The following is a 15100-nucleotide window of genomic DNA, read 5'->3' on the forward strand; positions in this document are numbered from 1 at the left end:
GGATCACATAAGACCCGTTGCCACACCATTTTGCCTTATGTGGTCCAATTAGGTCTTAAGGGGTGCAAATGTGTCAAAAGGGGTTTTGTGTGATCCTAAGGGGTCACTCATGTGTTAGAACACACAAGTGACCTCCTTAGGACCACTTAAGACCCCTTCCGACATGATTTGGTCTGATGTGGTCCAGTTAGGTCCTAAGGGTTGCACATGTGTCGTAAGGGGCCTTATATGGTCCTAAGGGGTCGCCCATGTGTTATAACACATGTGTGACCCCTTAGGACCACATAAGACCCCTTGGGACACCATTTGGTGTTATGTGGCTCAATTAGGTCCTAAGGGGTGCATGTGCATACATACATATACATATGTGATCATTACATTCAATTGGGTTATAAGGGGTGCATATGTGATCATTACATTCAATTGGGTCATAAGGATTACATACACATACATACATACACACATACATACATACATACATACATACATACAGACATACATACATACATACACATACATATACATACCTATATACATGCATATACACATATATAAATACATACATATATACACATAAAATAATTATATACACCTTAAGATGTATACATACATATACATACATACACCTCAAGACATGCTATCAGGGATCGTGTGTGGTCCTAAGGGGTCACACACCACACACGACCCCTGATAACATGTCTTGAGGTGTATGTATGTATTTGTAGGTATGTCCTAAGGTGTATATAATTATTTTATGTGTACGTATGCATTTATGTATGTGTATGTATGTACATGTATGTGTGTGTATGTATGTATGTATGTAGACCTATGTATGTATGTATGTATGTATGTATGTATGTAGGTACGTATGTATGTTTATGTATGTGTATGTATGTATGTATGTATGTATGTATGTATATAGGTAGGTATGTATGTATGTGTATGTATGTATATGTATATGTATGTATGTATGTATGTGTATGTATTTGTGTGTATGTGTGTATTTATGTACATGTATGTGTATGTTTGTGTATGTATTTGTGTATTTGTGTACATGTATGTATTTATTTTCTAATTTTCTAAACTAATATGATACAATAAATACAAAAACAAAAAATTAAAAACTATTTTTAAAAAAACTAAAAAAATTTATTTGCTATCAAAAATTATTTAAAAAAAAAAAACATAAATTAATATCATAAAAAAAATAAGAAAATGAACTTACCACCGAAACTCTTCTAACCGGATCTCTACAGTTTTTCTCGCCCTCTCGCTTAACTCCAAGATGCTCAATGCAAAATGAGGGGCGTGGGTGGATTTTTGGGTTTATATAGTGCAACGGATTTTTGACTAGAACATTTTCGGCTGGAAATCCATTGACATGCGAGCGCTATGTGGCCACTGCATCGGTCTGGCTGGAAGTGTTCCGACTGAAAGAGTTCTGGCTGGAACCCTTCTGTCCAGAATGGGTACTATTAGCCTAACGTGCGACATAGATCCATACGATTACCCTTATCCATTTACTATTTATTGATAACTTGGAGAAAAAGATTGATGCACTAGTAATTCCAAAACTAACCTACTATATGACATTTATAGTTATATTCCTCAAAAAATATCCCTAGAAAAGATACGTTCTCATCAACAAAACCTTCTTGTTTATTTTTATAAGTAAATGAATCAACCTATTCTTAGTGATCACCCAAGCTTAACTTTTATTCTACCACATCTCAATATATTTGTAAAAAGGACAAGAAATATTTTATCTCTTTTGCTCAACAATTGATAATGCAACTTTCACATTCAAGCTTTCTATAGCATAAAAAATAATTTGTACGATTCAATAGATTAGAGAACTTTGATTCATTTTAATCTCCTTGATTTTATGATTTTATAGTTCTTAAAATCATAGGAAAAGACAAAATGTGAAATTTTAGTTTTACATTAAGATGACATTCACAATATTAATTTTTCATAAGATTTATTTTTTGATGTATTTGTCATTATAAGATTTAGTCTTACATCATATTTGTATTATATATATTTTCAATAATTAGTCTACATGTAAATAAAAAAAGAGCCAAATATTGGTCAAGATAGATTCATATTTGAATAGACAAGAACTTATGAATGCTATATAAAAAAGAACAAATAAATTCATTAACAATGAAAAATGTATTTTTTGTTTCATAAAAAATATCACAACTATCAATTATAAGTGTGTCATTTAAAGAATAAATTGCTCATTTAAACAAGTATTAATGCCACGATGAAAAAAATATATTCATATTTGTAAAACTATTGAAGTGGCAATTTGTATGCATTAGAGCACTCCATATTTATAGTTTTTCTTATCACAAATATAAAAGAAGAGCACAATAAATATCTTGTATTCCCCATGAAATATGAAGGATTGTCAAAAACTTATATGATAATCTAAAGTTGAATATAAGTTGTATTTTAAATAATAATCTGTTTTTAATAACAACAAATAGTTTTGTTTTTGTTCAACTATTGGTCCATATGTGTTAATTTAAACATTATAGAAAACAAGATTTTATGGTGACTGAAACATATTAAGACTATTTAGGTTGCATATATGTTATATTTTAAATAAGAATATTGTTGGATTTTGCCAAGATCAAGAAGTCATTGAAATGTACAAGATAGAGACATAATATGGGATAAGAATAAACTGTATTCTCATCAATAGAAAATGATCAATAATAGTTGTTGTTGTTTCATACAATGTAGATGAGCCTGCTTATATAGGCAAGGCTAGGGATATGTATGAGCACACAAACATGACATGTGGCTCAATAAGAAACAAGGGTAGGTAGGAAATAGGTGTGGGTAGGTAGGAGAAATAATATAATATTCCACATGAGGTGGATCACCCACCGAAGGTGGAATTATCACTCCACAATAAGTGGATATGATAGTGTAATAACAAGATCAACACCATAAGAGGTGGAATTTCTCCTACACACACTATCCCAATGTGGCACAAACACCCAAGTGTCTCATATCCAAACTACTATGAAATGCATTATCCTAAGTAAACTTAAGTAAGTGTAATAATATCCATGATGAATAATTATTTACACCAACACCCCCCCTTAAGTGCAACTTAGGGGAATGCACTTAAGTCTACAATGCAACTAAGCAATGCAAGATGGGTCCCGGCTACGAGGCCATGTTAGGTACCCATGCACAAATGCAAATGCATGCAAACCAATGCAATGAAATCTCTCACAAAGTGGGGAAAGAGAGAAAAACCCAATGGGAAAAAACCCTCCCCCAAAAAGAGATGAAAGCTATACAAGAGAACTCTCAAAGAAGTATGTGAGGAACAAAACCCCATGTGAAGAAAAAGTCCCCCCCATATGAGAGAAGAAGAGAAGTCAAACTGTGATCATCCCTCAATGAAGAATCTGCACCAATGATAGAAGCTCGATGTATGAAGAAACTGCTCCACGAACGTCGAACAACATTCCTCCCCTTAGGAAGAAACAAAACCAAAGGTGTATCCATGAAGTCTCCCCAATCATGAAGGGAAGATGTATGAAGAAAACTCATGATGAAAGGAATCTCTGAAAACTGCTCAAGTGTCCCCATGTCGATGCTGAAAGATACCCCTTCCAAAGATGGTAAAGTGTGCCATACTGCTGAAAAAGGAACTCCAACATCTAGTGGAGATGGATGTAGAACAATGTCCAAAGACTCATGTGTCTCCTCAAAGAATAAAGAGACCTCCTCCAACTGCTGTACATAAGTATCCACAATCATGTCAACCTCGAAAGAATGATCATGTAGAGAATGAACAAGAGGGTCAGAGTGTGCCCTCGCAACAATCGAAGAAGGATCATCTTCATCAAAGAGAAGATGTATGTCATCAATGATGTCTCCCAAATCTGCAATGTAGGATTCCACAAACAAACCTGGAATATCTGTCATGTAATCATCCCATGAATCTGAAGCTGGAAGACAATGTATATCCTGCTGCACTGAATCACATGAAGGCAAAACTGTCGCACTATCTGCATCATCAGGTGCAATAGGTGATGTAATATCAATATGAGAAGATGAAGTACAAGACTCAAGAACTGGGTTACATGTGAGAATCCCCATGTTCAAGTGTCCAAAGTTCTCCTCAAAATCTGAATCATCACAATAAGTGTGATCAACATGTGTAGAATCATCAAATGTGAAATCATCATCATCAACAAAATCTGAAAAGGAGTATAACCGAGATGCATGATCAACCACCCCAGTTGCAATGATAGCTCTAGTCTCCATGTCTCTAATAAAAACTGAGTCAGGTGTGAACTCCACAACTCTCTTAGTTGCGCCATGTGTGATTTGATAGATAGAAAGGAGATTGTTTGTCAAGTGGGGTACACACAACACATCATTGAAGGAGTTATCCCCAATGTCAATAGATCCTTTCCCAATCACATCCATGTATGTATGATTGCCCATCAAAATCTGTGGCATGGTGCAAGGCTCAAATGTAGAGAACATAGACTGTGAAGATGCCATATGATGAGAAGCCCCTGAATCTAGAAGCCATCTCTCTGAAGTATGATTTGTTGTAGCACATAGAGCTTGTCCTTTTCTTGTTCCAAAAGAGTGAGTTTTTCCACTTGTAGAAGCCATGAATGCTTGCCCTTTTCCTTTTGAATGCGAGGAAGTGGAAGTTGATGAATCATCCTTCTTGTAGACTTTAGGCAAATCAATGTTATGCTTTTTGATGATATGTGTGAGCTCATCAATCTTCTTAGTATGGCAACGATGCTCATCATGACCAATCTTTTTACAATAAGCACAAGTAGGTCTCTCTCTCTTTGGTGAATTATCTTTCTTGGAAGAAGATGAATCTCCTTGTTGTGGAGAAGATTGTGCTTTATCCTTAGGCTTTGATTGCCATTTCTTCTTGTTTGAGTTGTCCTTTCCTTGATTTCCTTTGTTTCCTTGATTTGCCACTAATGCTTGAGACTTAGAAGAAGTCTTAAGAATGCCCATGCTTATCAACTTAGTTTGTTCCATCATCAACATTTCATTGAAAGCATCAAATGTAGGCATTTTGTAGCTTGAACCCATTGTCATTCTATGAGTTTGGAAACTAGAAACAAATGCTGCATATTCTTGTGGAAGCTTCCCTATCAAGTTGAATATCAATTGAGTATCCTTTTTATCAATGCCACAATCTTTGAGTTGTGCCCTCAACTCATTTGCCTTAGTGACATAATCTTGTATAGTATCAAAGTTCTTGGGATCTAACATGGTGAGATCACTATCAATTTGATATCCCCTAATCTCATCAACTTGACCATACAAGTCTTGAAACTTTTGCCAAGCATCCTTGATTAGAGTGCATTTCTCAATATGAAAAATGAGATCCTTTGATACATACTTTCTTAAGGTACCAATTGCCATGATATTTTTAGTGAGCCAATCTAAGTGACCAACTGGATCAGCCTTAGGATCAGCTGGAGCAACAATAGTTCCATCAATGTAATGAGTGAGTCCTTTTTCCATAAGTTTACTCCATGCATCAATTTTCCAAGTAGCATAATTATGTGGAGTTAAGAGAGGAAACTTAGAAGAACCCATAGCAGCAAAAAGGAAAGAACACAAGAGCACAAAAGCAAAAGAGACACCCCCCAAATTCAATCAATCAAAGTACCCCCCCAAAAGTGATGATTTTGGCACTTTATACTTAGTGCGATTACAATGAGCCACTTGCAAAACAAGGCAAAGTGGGCTTATGATGCAAATTTTACAACTTCTCAAATGAGATACAAGAGACTTCAATCAATAGTGCAATGAATCTAACTGAGATTCAAGAAAATATACAAGTACCAAGAGAGCCAAAAATGGCCTAAATCTGAAAGTACAATTTCTACTTACAATGACATCAATCTGATAGCATCATGTGAAAGTAGATAAAAAAATACGCACTTTCAAAAAAAACGGCACCTAAAAAGGAGGTCGGATGACCCCAAACGAAGCCTCTGAAGTTGCAAAAACTGGGATTACTCAGGGACAGTCACCAAAAACTGCATTTTCAAACCCTGCTGATGTGGCGCTGACGTCAGCAAAACATGGGGTAAAATTTGACGGCCGTATGACCGTCGCCAAAACTTCGCCTATCTGCTGACTGAGCGTCCGTACCGTACGGACGGATTACGTGGCAAAGCGGGCTGGTGTTCCGTACTGTACGGAAATGGTGATGTGGCAGGGTGACGTGGCTGCTGATGTGGCAGTCCGTACTGTTGACGCGGCGTACGGTATGTCCAACGTGTCTTTGTCCGCGTGGCGGATGAGCTGTCTCTGGGAACCTACGTGTCCGGGTGACGTGGCACCTGCTCAGATGGGCTGCGTGGAGCGGAGGAGTCCGGAGCGGAGGAGTAGCCGAGGCCGGTGAGCGGCGCCGAAGGCCACGCTGGAGGAGATGGGGGCGCCGGCGAGCGGAGCAGGGGAAGCTGCGGGAGGCTGCGGCTCGGAGCGGCGCGGGTGACGAAGTCTGCAGAGCGGCCGGGGAGATTCGCCGGCGGCGGCGTTGAGCGGGAGGTGCCGGGGGGCGCAGCCAGCGCGGTCGGAGCCGAGGACGAGCTGAAGCCGGTGCTGGCGGTGCTGTGAGCTGTTGTTGCCGGAGCCCGGGAGGTGGATGCCGGGCGGAGACCGAGGCGCAGCGCGAGGCGGACTTCGGCACGGAGGACGTGCGGTGGCGGCGAGCGAGGTACAGTCTGCAGTCGGTACGGGCGGTACACTGCAAAAAAAACTGCACACAAGTACGGTACAGCCGGCACGGGGGGGGGGTCTGCGGACCCCCCAAAAATATTTTGATTTTTTTTGCTTTGCTTTTCAAATTTTTTTGACCTTTTTCGAATTATTTTTTTTTCAATTTTTTTTTGAATTTTTTTGATTTTCGATTTTTCAAAACATTTGCAGAAATTTTTTTTTTTGAAAAATATATATAAAATATTCGAAAAATCCGTACGATTAGCAAAATTGGGGAAAAAATTTTTCTTCATCAAAATAGGCCAACTTTATAACCAAAATTCATGGAAATGGCCTTCCGGACGCAATGGCGAGGTCGGATCTGGTCTAGGACGCCTCCAAATGATGCTGCTCCTCAGATCTGCCTCTTGACGTCACAATAATGCCTCTTCAAGACAAATCAATGAGACTCCAATAGCTCTGATACCATGTTGGATTTTGCCAAGATCAAGAAGTCATTGAAATGTACAAGATAGAGACATAATATGGGATAAGAATAAACTGTATTCTCATCAATAGAAAATGATCAATAATAGTTGTTGTTGTTTCATACAATGTAGATGAGCCTGCTTATATAGGCAAGGCTAGGGATATGTATGAGCACACAAACATGACATGTGGCTCAATAAGAAACAAGGGTAGGTAGGAAATAGGTGTGGGTAGGTAGGAGAAATAATATAATATTCCACATGAGGTGGATCACCCACCGAAGGTGGAATTATCACTCCACAATAAGTGGATATGATAGTGTAATAACAAGATCAACACCATAAGAGGTGGAATTTCTCCTACACACACTATCCCAATGTGGCACAAACACCCAAGTGTCTCATATCCAAACTACTATGAAATGCATTATCCTAAGTAAACTTAAGTAAGTGTAATAATATCCATGATGAATAATTATTTACACCAACAAATATAATATTGTTCTAACAACAATAAGTTTTTCTTTTCTTCAACTACAAAAGATACCAGGATTAAATTTTGGTTGAATCTTTAAAATATCAATTTTAGGACACTGTTTACTAAACATGTTGATGTGTCAAGTTGTGTGATGAGTGTGTCCTCCAAATCTTTGTTGTGGATAGACGGAAAGATAGCTCACAATGTAAAAAATAAACAAGAATCTTAGAATATTTCATGCAACTTGCACAACAATTGATCTTTCTCCTCTAACGAATTTTGTTTTAAGAAAAAAAGTTACTTTAAAAAAACTCAAACACAACTACAAATTTAAATGGTCTTATACATGGAAATAGGAATAGATTTAGCTGAGTACCCTTATACCAATTTTTTATTTTGTTGTGGATAGAAAAAGATAGCTCACAATATAAAAAAGAAACAAGAATCTTAAAATATTTCATGCAACTTGTACAACAATTGATCTTTCTCCTCTAATGAATTTTGTTTTAAGAAAAAATGTTACTTAAAAAAACTCAAATACAACTACAAATTTAAATGATCTTATACATGAAAATTGAAATAGATTTAGCCCAGTACCCCTATACCAATTTTTTATTGGAACTTAAATTGCATTACATGATATTGGAATAGATTCCCACTACCATGTGCCTGTCCACCAATAAAGTCAATTTCATGATATCGTTGCACTTATCAAGGAAAAAATAATCTCCCTTACCTGTGCCATGTGCCTCTCCACCTGCCTTTGAAGCATCTAATCTACCCTGGTTAATCCCTCGCAATACACGGTATTCTTTCTCCGCAACTACTCGCCGGGAATATCAAGTTTACGGCCCCGTATTATGCTTTACCAAATAAGTACGATAGTATTTAGTACTATCGATAGGGCGTAATTATTACTCAGGTAAAGTTTCTGTTGATTATGGGCAGCGTAGAATCCAAACATGGATTTTGTTAGAGGTCACCTTGCTTGCATTTGAGTGAGCGAGGTTTCATTTATAGAAGGAATCCTTTGGAAAGAAGAGGTAGTCGTCCCTGATGTCGTCTGAGATGTTGTTCGTCTCTCGTACTCTTCAAATCCCGAGCTTGACTTTGATTTAGATGTTGAAACGTAGCTTTTGCTATTACTTATAAAAGCAGGGTTTGAGGGATTTGTCAATGTCACTGAACTACTAGAGAGCATCATAATAATATTAGACATAGCTGGACGAAGTGTTGCATGAGCCTGTACGCACAAAAGCCCAACATGAATGCATCTTAAGGCCTGCTCCTGGCTGACTTGTGATGCCTTTGAGTCCACCAGATTCAGCGCATTTCCTCTATTGAATAGTTTCCATGCCTGCATCACATCACATTAAATCATAAGAGAATTTTGTATGCCTCCTAATATTGAAAACTAACAGTTGAGGATAATGGGAAGTGATAAATCCTGTTTCATACCCATTCCAACAGGTTTTGCATATGATGTGGAAGCTCAGTATCAATGTTTTTCCTTCCACTGATGATCTCAAGGAGCACCACTCCAAAACTGTAAATGTCTACTTTAATTGACAACTTCCCTCGCATTGCATACTGTGGAGCCATGCAACCACTGCATTCAAATTGGAATTATTATTAATGCCTATTTTCAAAAAATTAAAATATTTACAATGAAAAATAATTGGCTTAATCAGGTTTCAATAGCTTAATCATCAACAATTTTAATCTAAAAGAACACAAACTACATTATTATTACGAAGCTTACTATGTGCCTGCAACTCTTGTATGAATATGTGTCGCATCTTCAGGAAAAAGCTTGGCCAAACCGAAGTCAGCTATCTTTGCATTTAGTTTGTGATCAAGTAAAATATTATTTACTTAAATATCTCTATGAATAATTCGCAGCTGTGAATCCTCGTGCAGGTAGAGAAGCCCACGTGCAATTCCAATGATGATGTTATAACGCTTTTCCCAATCTAACTCTCTACCCTTCTCTGAATCTGTTATATCAATTTTTTAGAACATTTGTAACTTATTCATCTTTCGTAAATTAATAAATTAAGGTTTAATGGCAACTTACCAAAGAGGAATGTGTCCAAACTCTTGTTAGGAAAATACTCATAAACAAGCAGCCTTTCATTTCCCTCAGCACAACATCCTAGCAGCTTTGCAAGGTTTCGGTGTTGAACATTAGCCACCAGTTTCACTTCATTCGTAAATTCTTTGTTACCTTGTATAGATTTGGCAGAAAGTTTTTTCACAGCTATCTCATCTGCATTTCTAGTTCTTCCCTAAAACATAGAAAACAGATTTAGAGCTCTCCATTTAAATTGACATAGTTTAGACGAAGATTAAACTATTGACCCACCTTGTAGACCGCACCAAAACCTCCTTGTCCAAGTTAATTTTTATCATGAAAATTTTCTGTGGCTTCTGCTAGCATGTCTAAACTGAAGACAAATTGTTGCTCTTGCATAAGCAAGCCAAATTCGGAGAAAAAACTATGCCCCTCTGTAGTATTAAAAAATAAATAGACAAAAACGAGTTAACCTTATAGAAAATGTTACATCAAAGGCACAAGAAGGAATGACCTTAAAAATTAGAAAAGTATTCTCATGAGACACCTTGATTGTCAGCATTAGTAGTTGTTGACCTCCCATAAATGACAGATTTAACCCTTTTTCTTAATACAGTCAGACAAAGAGCTAATGTCAGAATTATGCCTCCCACAAGACTGAGCACTGTGGGTAATGTTTCTGAAGACTTTCCTGTAAAGTACAGTTCAGTAGTTATATGTTAGAATTCTAGCTCTATAATGCTTTCAGAGTACCAGGTAAATGGACAGAAGATAATTTGATTGAAGTTAACGAATGGTATCTCCCTAACAGCTTAACTCTGGCATCTAAGAAGGGGTTGTAACCCCAAAAATCGAAAAAAGTAGAAGAACATAAATTTCATATACATATGTATATATTATAGCTTCAAAGCAGGTTGTTGACTCCCCTATTAGATCTATGAAATAGAAGTTAAATGAAATGGGAAAACATTAATTGTAAAAGAACTGAGCATACTTTCTGATTTTATAAGAATAAAAAGAAGACAATCTAATTCTTGAACATACCTTTTGATGTCGTCGAAGAAGTTTCATTAACCGTATCAGGAGAAGGTGTTGAAGCAGAATCAAAAAAAGGGTATGTCTCATATCTTACCTTGCAGCTTCCGTACTGAGCCTGGGCTCCTTGGTTTGAAGAACAGCATCTGTTCAACTCTGTTCTTGCTTTAAACAGGCATGATTTACAATCTTGTATTGATATATCGTGCCAACACTGAACTAAACCGTATACTATTCCTGAAGCAGAATAGTTGGCTGATCCAGCAGCGAATCCGTTATTTGCAGGGATGTAAGCTTTGTTTGACAGATTGAACAAAAGGCTACTGGTTGTGGATATAAAAGCCTCCCCGTTTATAGTATTCCGCTTCCACAGGGTAATTCCATCAGTATCTAGCGTTGAAATGAAATTACAGTTGTGATAGCGCAGGAAGCAGTCATCCAACCATATTCGCCCACCTATGTCCTTGGCGCAACGTTCATGAATACTGTTGTTCGCTTCCACCGCACAGGTTGAGCATCTCAATGACAATATATTTCCAGTACACTGCAGCAGACCATAGACCTTATTGGGAGATTGGCCATGGGAAGATGTGTTAAAGCTTGAAATTTGAGGTACATTAAGAAACAGATCGTTGATAACCAGATCCAAGTTTGTGGAATAAGTGCTGCGATCGGTGAAAGTTGAGGAATTGTCGCAGGTGTACCCTAGGTAGGTAGATATGACTGAAGGAAAATTTATTACAAACAGCAAAAGGAGAGTTGCAAGAAAAGGGGTTCCTCTCTGAGGAATAGAAGGGAAAGTGTTGTACTTCATCTTGTTCTTCCTCTATACTCTCTGATGCCAATTTGGTATCAGAGGTAGCTGTTGGAAGTGGAAACACTCTGAGAGGGGGGGGTGAATCAGAGTGTGACAAATTTTTAACAAGTTATACTTTTATGAACCTGACAAATTTTAATTCACAGTATGCATAAATGACTGAGACTTAACACCATGATGAAATACATTAATGAAGCATGAAATATACCATTGTTCCAACTAAAACACTTGATTCAGACCTTTAAAGAAAGGTATTAAATTTTTACACAAACTTGAAACATCTAAATGAGAACTTCACATATTACATTACATAAACCCAACAAAACAGAGAATAAAAAGAGATAAAATATGTTGTATCAGAGCATACACTAGTAAAACAGAATGAAACATGACAATGCATATAACACCATATTTTTCATGAGTGGAAAACCCTCTTGGGGTAGAAAAACCACTCGGAAGATCCCTTATATTAATTCAGAAAGAGCACCAACTCAGTTCACAAGTTTTAGAAACCACAAGGCCTCAAGGAGCACCAACCCCTCTTCTTATCAATGAATATTTCAACTCGAGCTACAACCACTGGTGATTTTATGCATGCATTTAATTCTTGCAGTCACAAAACCATCAGAGATTGGAGCGAGAATATTTTACCAGTCTGTACATATGAAAAATTTTGCACCAATATTCTTCAAGGATAAAATCAACACTATCCAATCTCTGAAAAAAAATCTAGTTTCAAATCAATAAAGCCTCATATGCTCTGAACAATATGGTTTCAAATTAATAAACCCTGAACAATATGGTTTCACATCAATAAAGTCTCATATACTCTGTAACAAAAACAGAGTATTGATTCTTAAGAAACCCCTCGGCTGTGACTGGTAAACTACTGCACTGTTTTTAAAATGTTATCACTTTATTCACACTTGTCTCACTGTATCTCACTGTTTTTTTTTTCTCGCCTTCCCTGTTCTGAGAACAAACTGTTTTTATATATGCCAAAAACAACAGACAGGTCTTCATAAGAAACTCACGAAGTAGAGTTTCCAAAAACCCACGTTAGGGTTAAGAAAAACTGTTTTACGATACACAGTTACAGCAACTGTTTTCTTTTTCTTTTTCTATTTAAATAAAACAGCTCTTCTTCAACTAAAACAACAAAAAAACTCTTTCATTTTTTCATTTCCCAAAAACGGAATGAACAAAAAAAATAATTTACCATAACTGTTTCGAAAAACCACCAGAGAGTAACAAGCTTTCTTCATTTCGTCCTTTAATTTGCTCTTGTAAAAGATAAAGTTGTAGATAATACCTGTCTTTGAAGACCATAGAAAACACCTGTAGAAAAGCGGCGACAGAATCCTCATAAACTTCATATTATTCCAACGAACAGAGTCAAGAATACTATCAATCGAAAGCTTTCACTGGACTGGTAAACATATCAAAAACCCATTTGCAAACTTCAAGGAAACGATCCACATTCTCAGCATAAGATACAGTGATAGCTAGGGTTTGAAGAATGTAGAGATGAAATGCGAACAATCAAACTTCTTTTCCAAGCTTAACCAAGACTAAGCATCCGTAACAAATGAAAAAGGAACTTATTTGAAGTCCATATCACGTTGCCCACCACGTGGATCATTATTCCCAAGTGACATAAGCGCTTAATCAAATAACATATGCATTTACCTTTTACTGCCACGCAACCATTCATAATGCCACGATGTACACTTTTTGGCATCAAGGTCAAAACGGGGTCAACAAACTCCCCCTTTGTCCTTGATGACAAAAACCATATCAACAATGACCTAAACAGAATAGGCAATCTGGAAAACTGTAATCATCATAGAAAGATCAAGTGTCAAAAAAAAATGACACAATATGCTACCCATAAAAACTGTTAATAAGAGTATGTCACTGAAGTATTAAGGTTATGTCCAAGAGAAAAATGTCAGAAACTGACGATACCAGAACCTGTGATGTAATGATACCAAAAGCCAAAAACTGTAGATACCAAAACCTGTTAGATACCAAAATCTGTGATGCAATGATAACCTGTATAGTACCAAGCCCAAAAAAAAACTGTGCTGAGCAAACAATTGTCCCAAAATCAGAGCTGAATACCAAAACTATAACATGAATACAAAAACTGTAACATCAAAACCTGTATAGCCTGAATCCCAAAACCAAAAACTGACCAAAATCTGAGCTGAGCAACCACTGAGCAAACAAGATATAGAGTACCAGATGAAACAATTTTCTCCCCCTTTTTTGTCATCAAGGACAAAGAAACAGAACAACACATTGCTGCGCAGAAGAGAGCTATGCTCCCCCTTAATATGTGCAGGGACTAAGAATAGAAGACTGAGAAAAGACTCCCAACCGATCGCGAAGCCTCTCAAATGTGTCTTTAGATAAAGCTTTTGTAAATATATCAGCAACTTGAGCTTGTGAAGGAACAAACACTAATTGAAACTCATTAGCCAACACCTGATCTCGTAGAAAATGGAGTTTAATGGCAACATGTTTAGTACGAGAGTGCATAATAGGATTTTTTGAAAGATCAATTGCACTAGTATTGTCACAATAGATTGAAATGGGCTTAATAGTAGAAATGCCCATATCAGTAATTTGATGAGACATCCATATCAGTTGTGTGCAACATGCAGTGGCTGCTATATATTCTGACTCTGCGGTGGACAGAGTGACACAATCTTGCTTTTTACTGTGCCAAGCAACAAGACAATCACCAAGAAAGAAGGCAGCTCCACTGGTGCTTTTACGATCATCTAGACAACCGGCCCAATCAGAATCAGTGAAGCCAACAAGAGTGAAGTCATTATTACGGGGATACCAAAGACCATAATCTAGTGTGCCTTGAACATATCTAAAGATTCGTTTTACAACATTCAAATGAGATTGTTTAGGTGCAGATTGAAAGCGAGAGACTAGACATACTGCAAACATTAAATCTGGTCGAGATGCAGTTAAATATAATAGACTTCCTATGATTGACCTGTACTCAGATTGATTTACTGCAGGTGAGTCATCAGATTTGGTCAATTTACAGCCTGTTTCCATTGGAGTGCTGATTGGTTTACAATCTGCCATATTAAATTTTCTAATCATCTCTTTGGCATACTTAGTTTGTGACAAGAAGATACCTTGCTGAAGTTGTAACACTTGAAGACCAAGAAAGAAATTCAGTTCCCCAAACATAGACATTTCAAACTCAGATTCCATGATTTTAGAGAACTTTTTGGATAAAGAGTCATTATTACAGCCAAAAATGATATCATCTACATATATCACAACCACTAGGACATCATTACCTTCGAGTTTAACATATAAGTTGCTATCTACAGCACCTCTAGTGAATCCATTTGCTTTAAGATGATTATCCAGTCTAGAGTACCAAGCTCTTGGAGCCTGTTTAAGGCCATAAAGTGCTTTCTTTAGTCTGTATACACAATCAGATTTGC

General features: G+C 37.0%; 1 pseudogene; it reads right to left on the reverse strand.

The window, feature by feature from the left end:
- Window positions 1-6097: 6097 nt before the first annotated feature.
- Window positions 6098-14729, reverse strand: LOC131874930 (cysteine-rich receptor-like protein kinase 19; annotated as a pseudogene).
- Window positions 14730-15100: the final 371 nt, after the last annotated feature.

This window comes from Cryptomeria japonica, chromosome 4 (assembly GCF_030272615.1).
Source record: "Cryptomeria japonica chromosome 4, Sugi_1.0, whole genome shotgun sequence".
Taxonomy (NCBI): domain Eukaryota; kingdom Viridiplantae; phylum Streptophyta; class Pinopsida; order Cupressales; family Cupressaceae; genus Cryptomeria; species Cryptomeria japonica.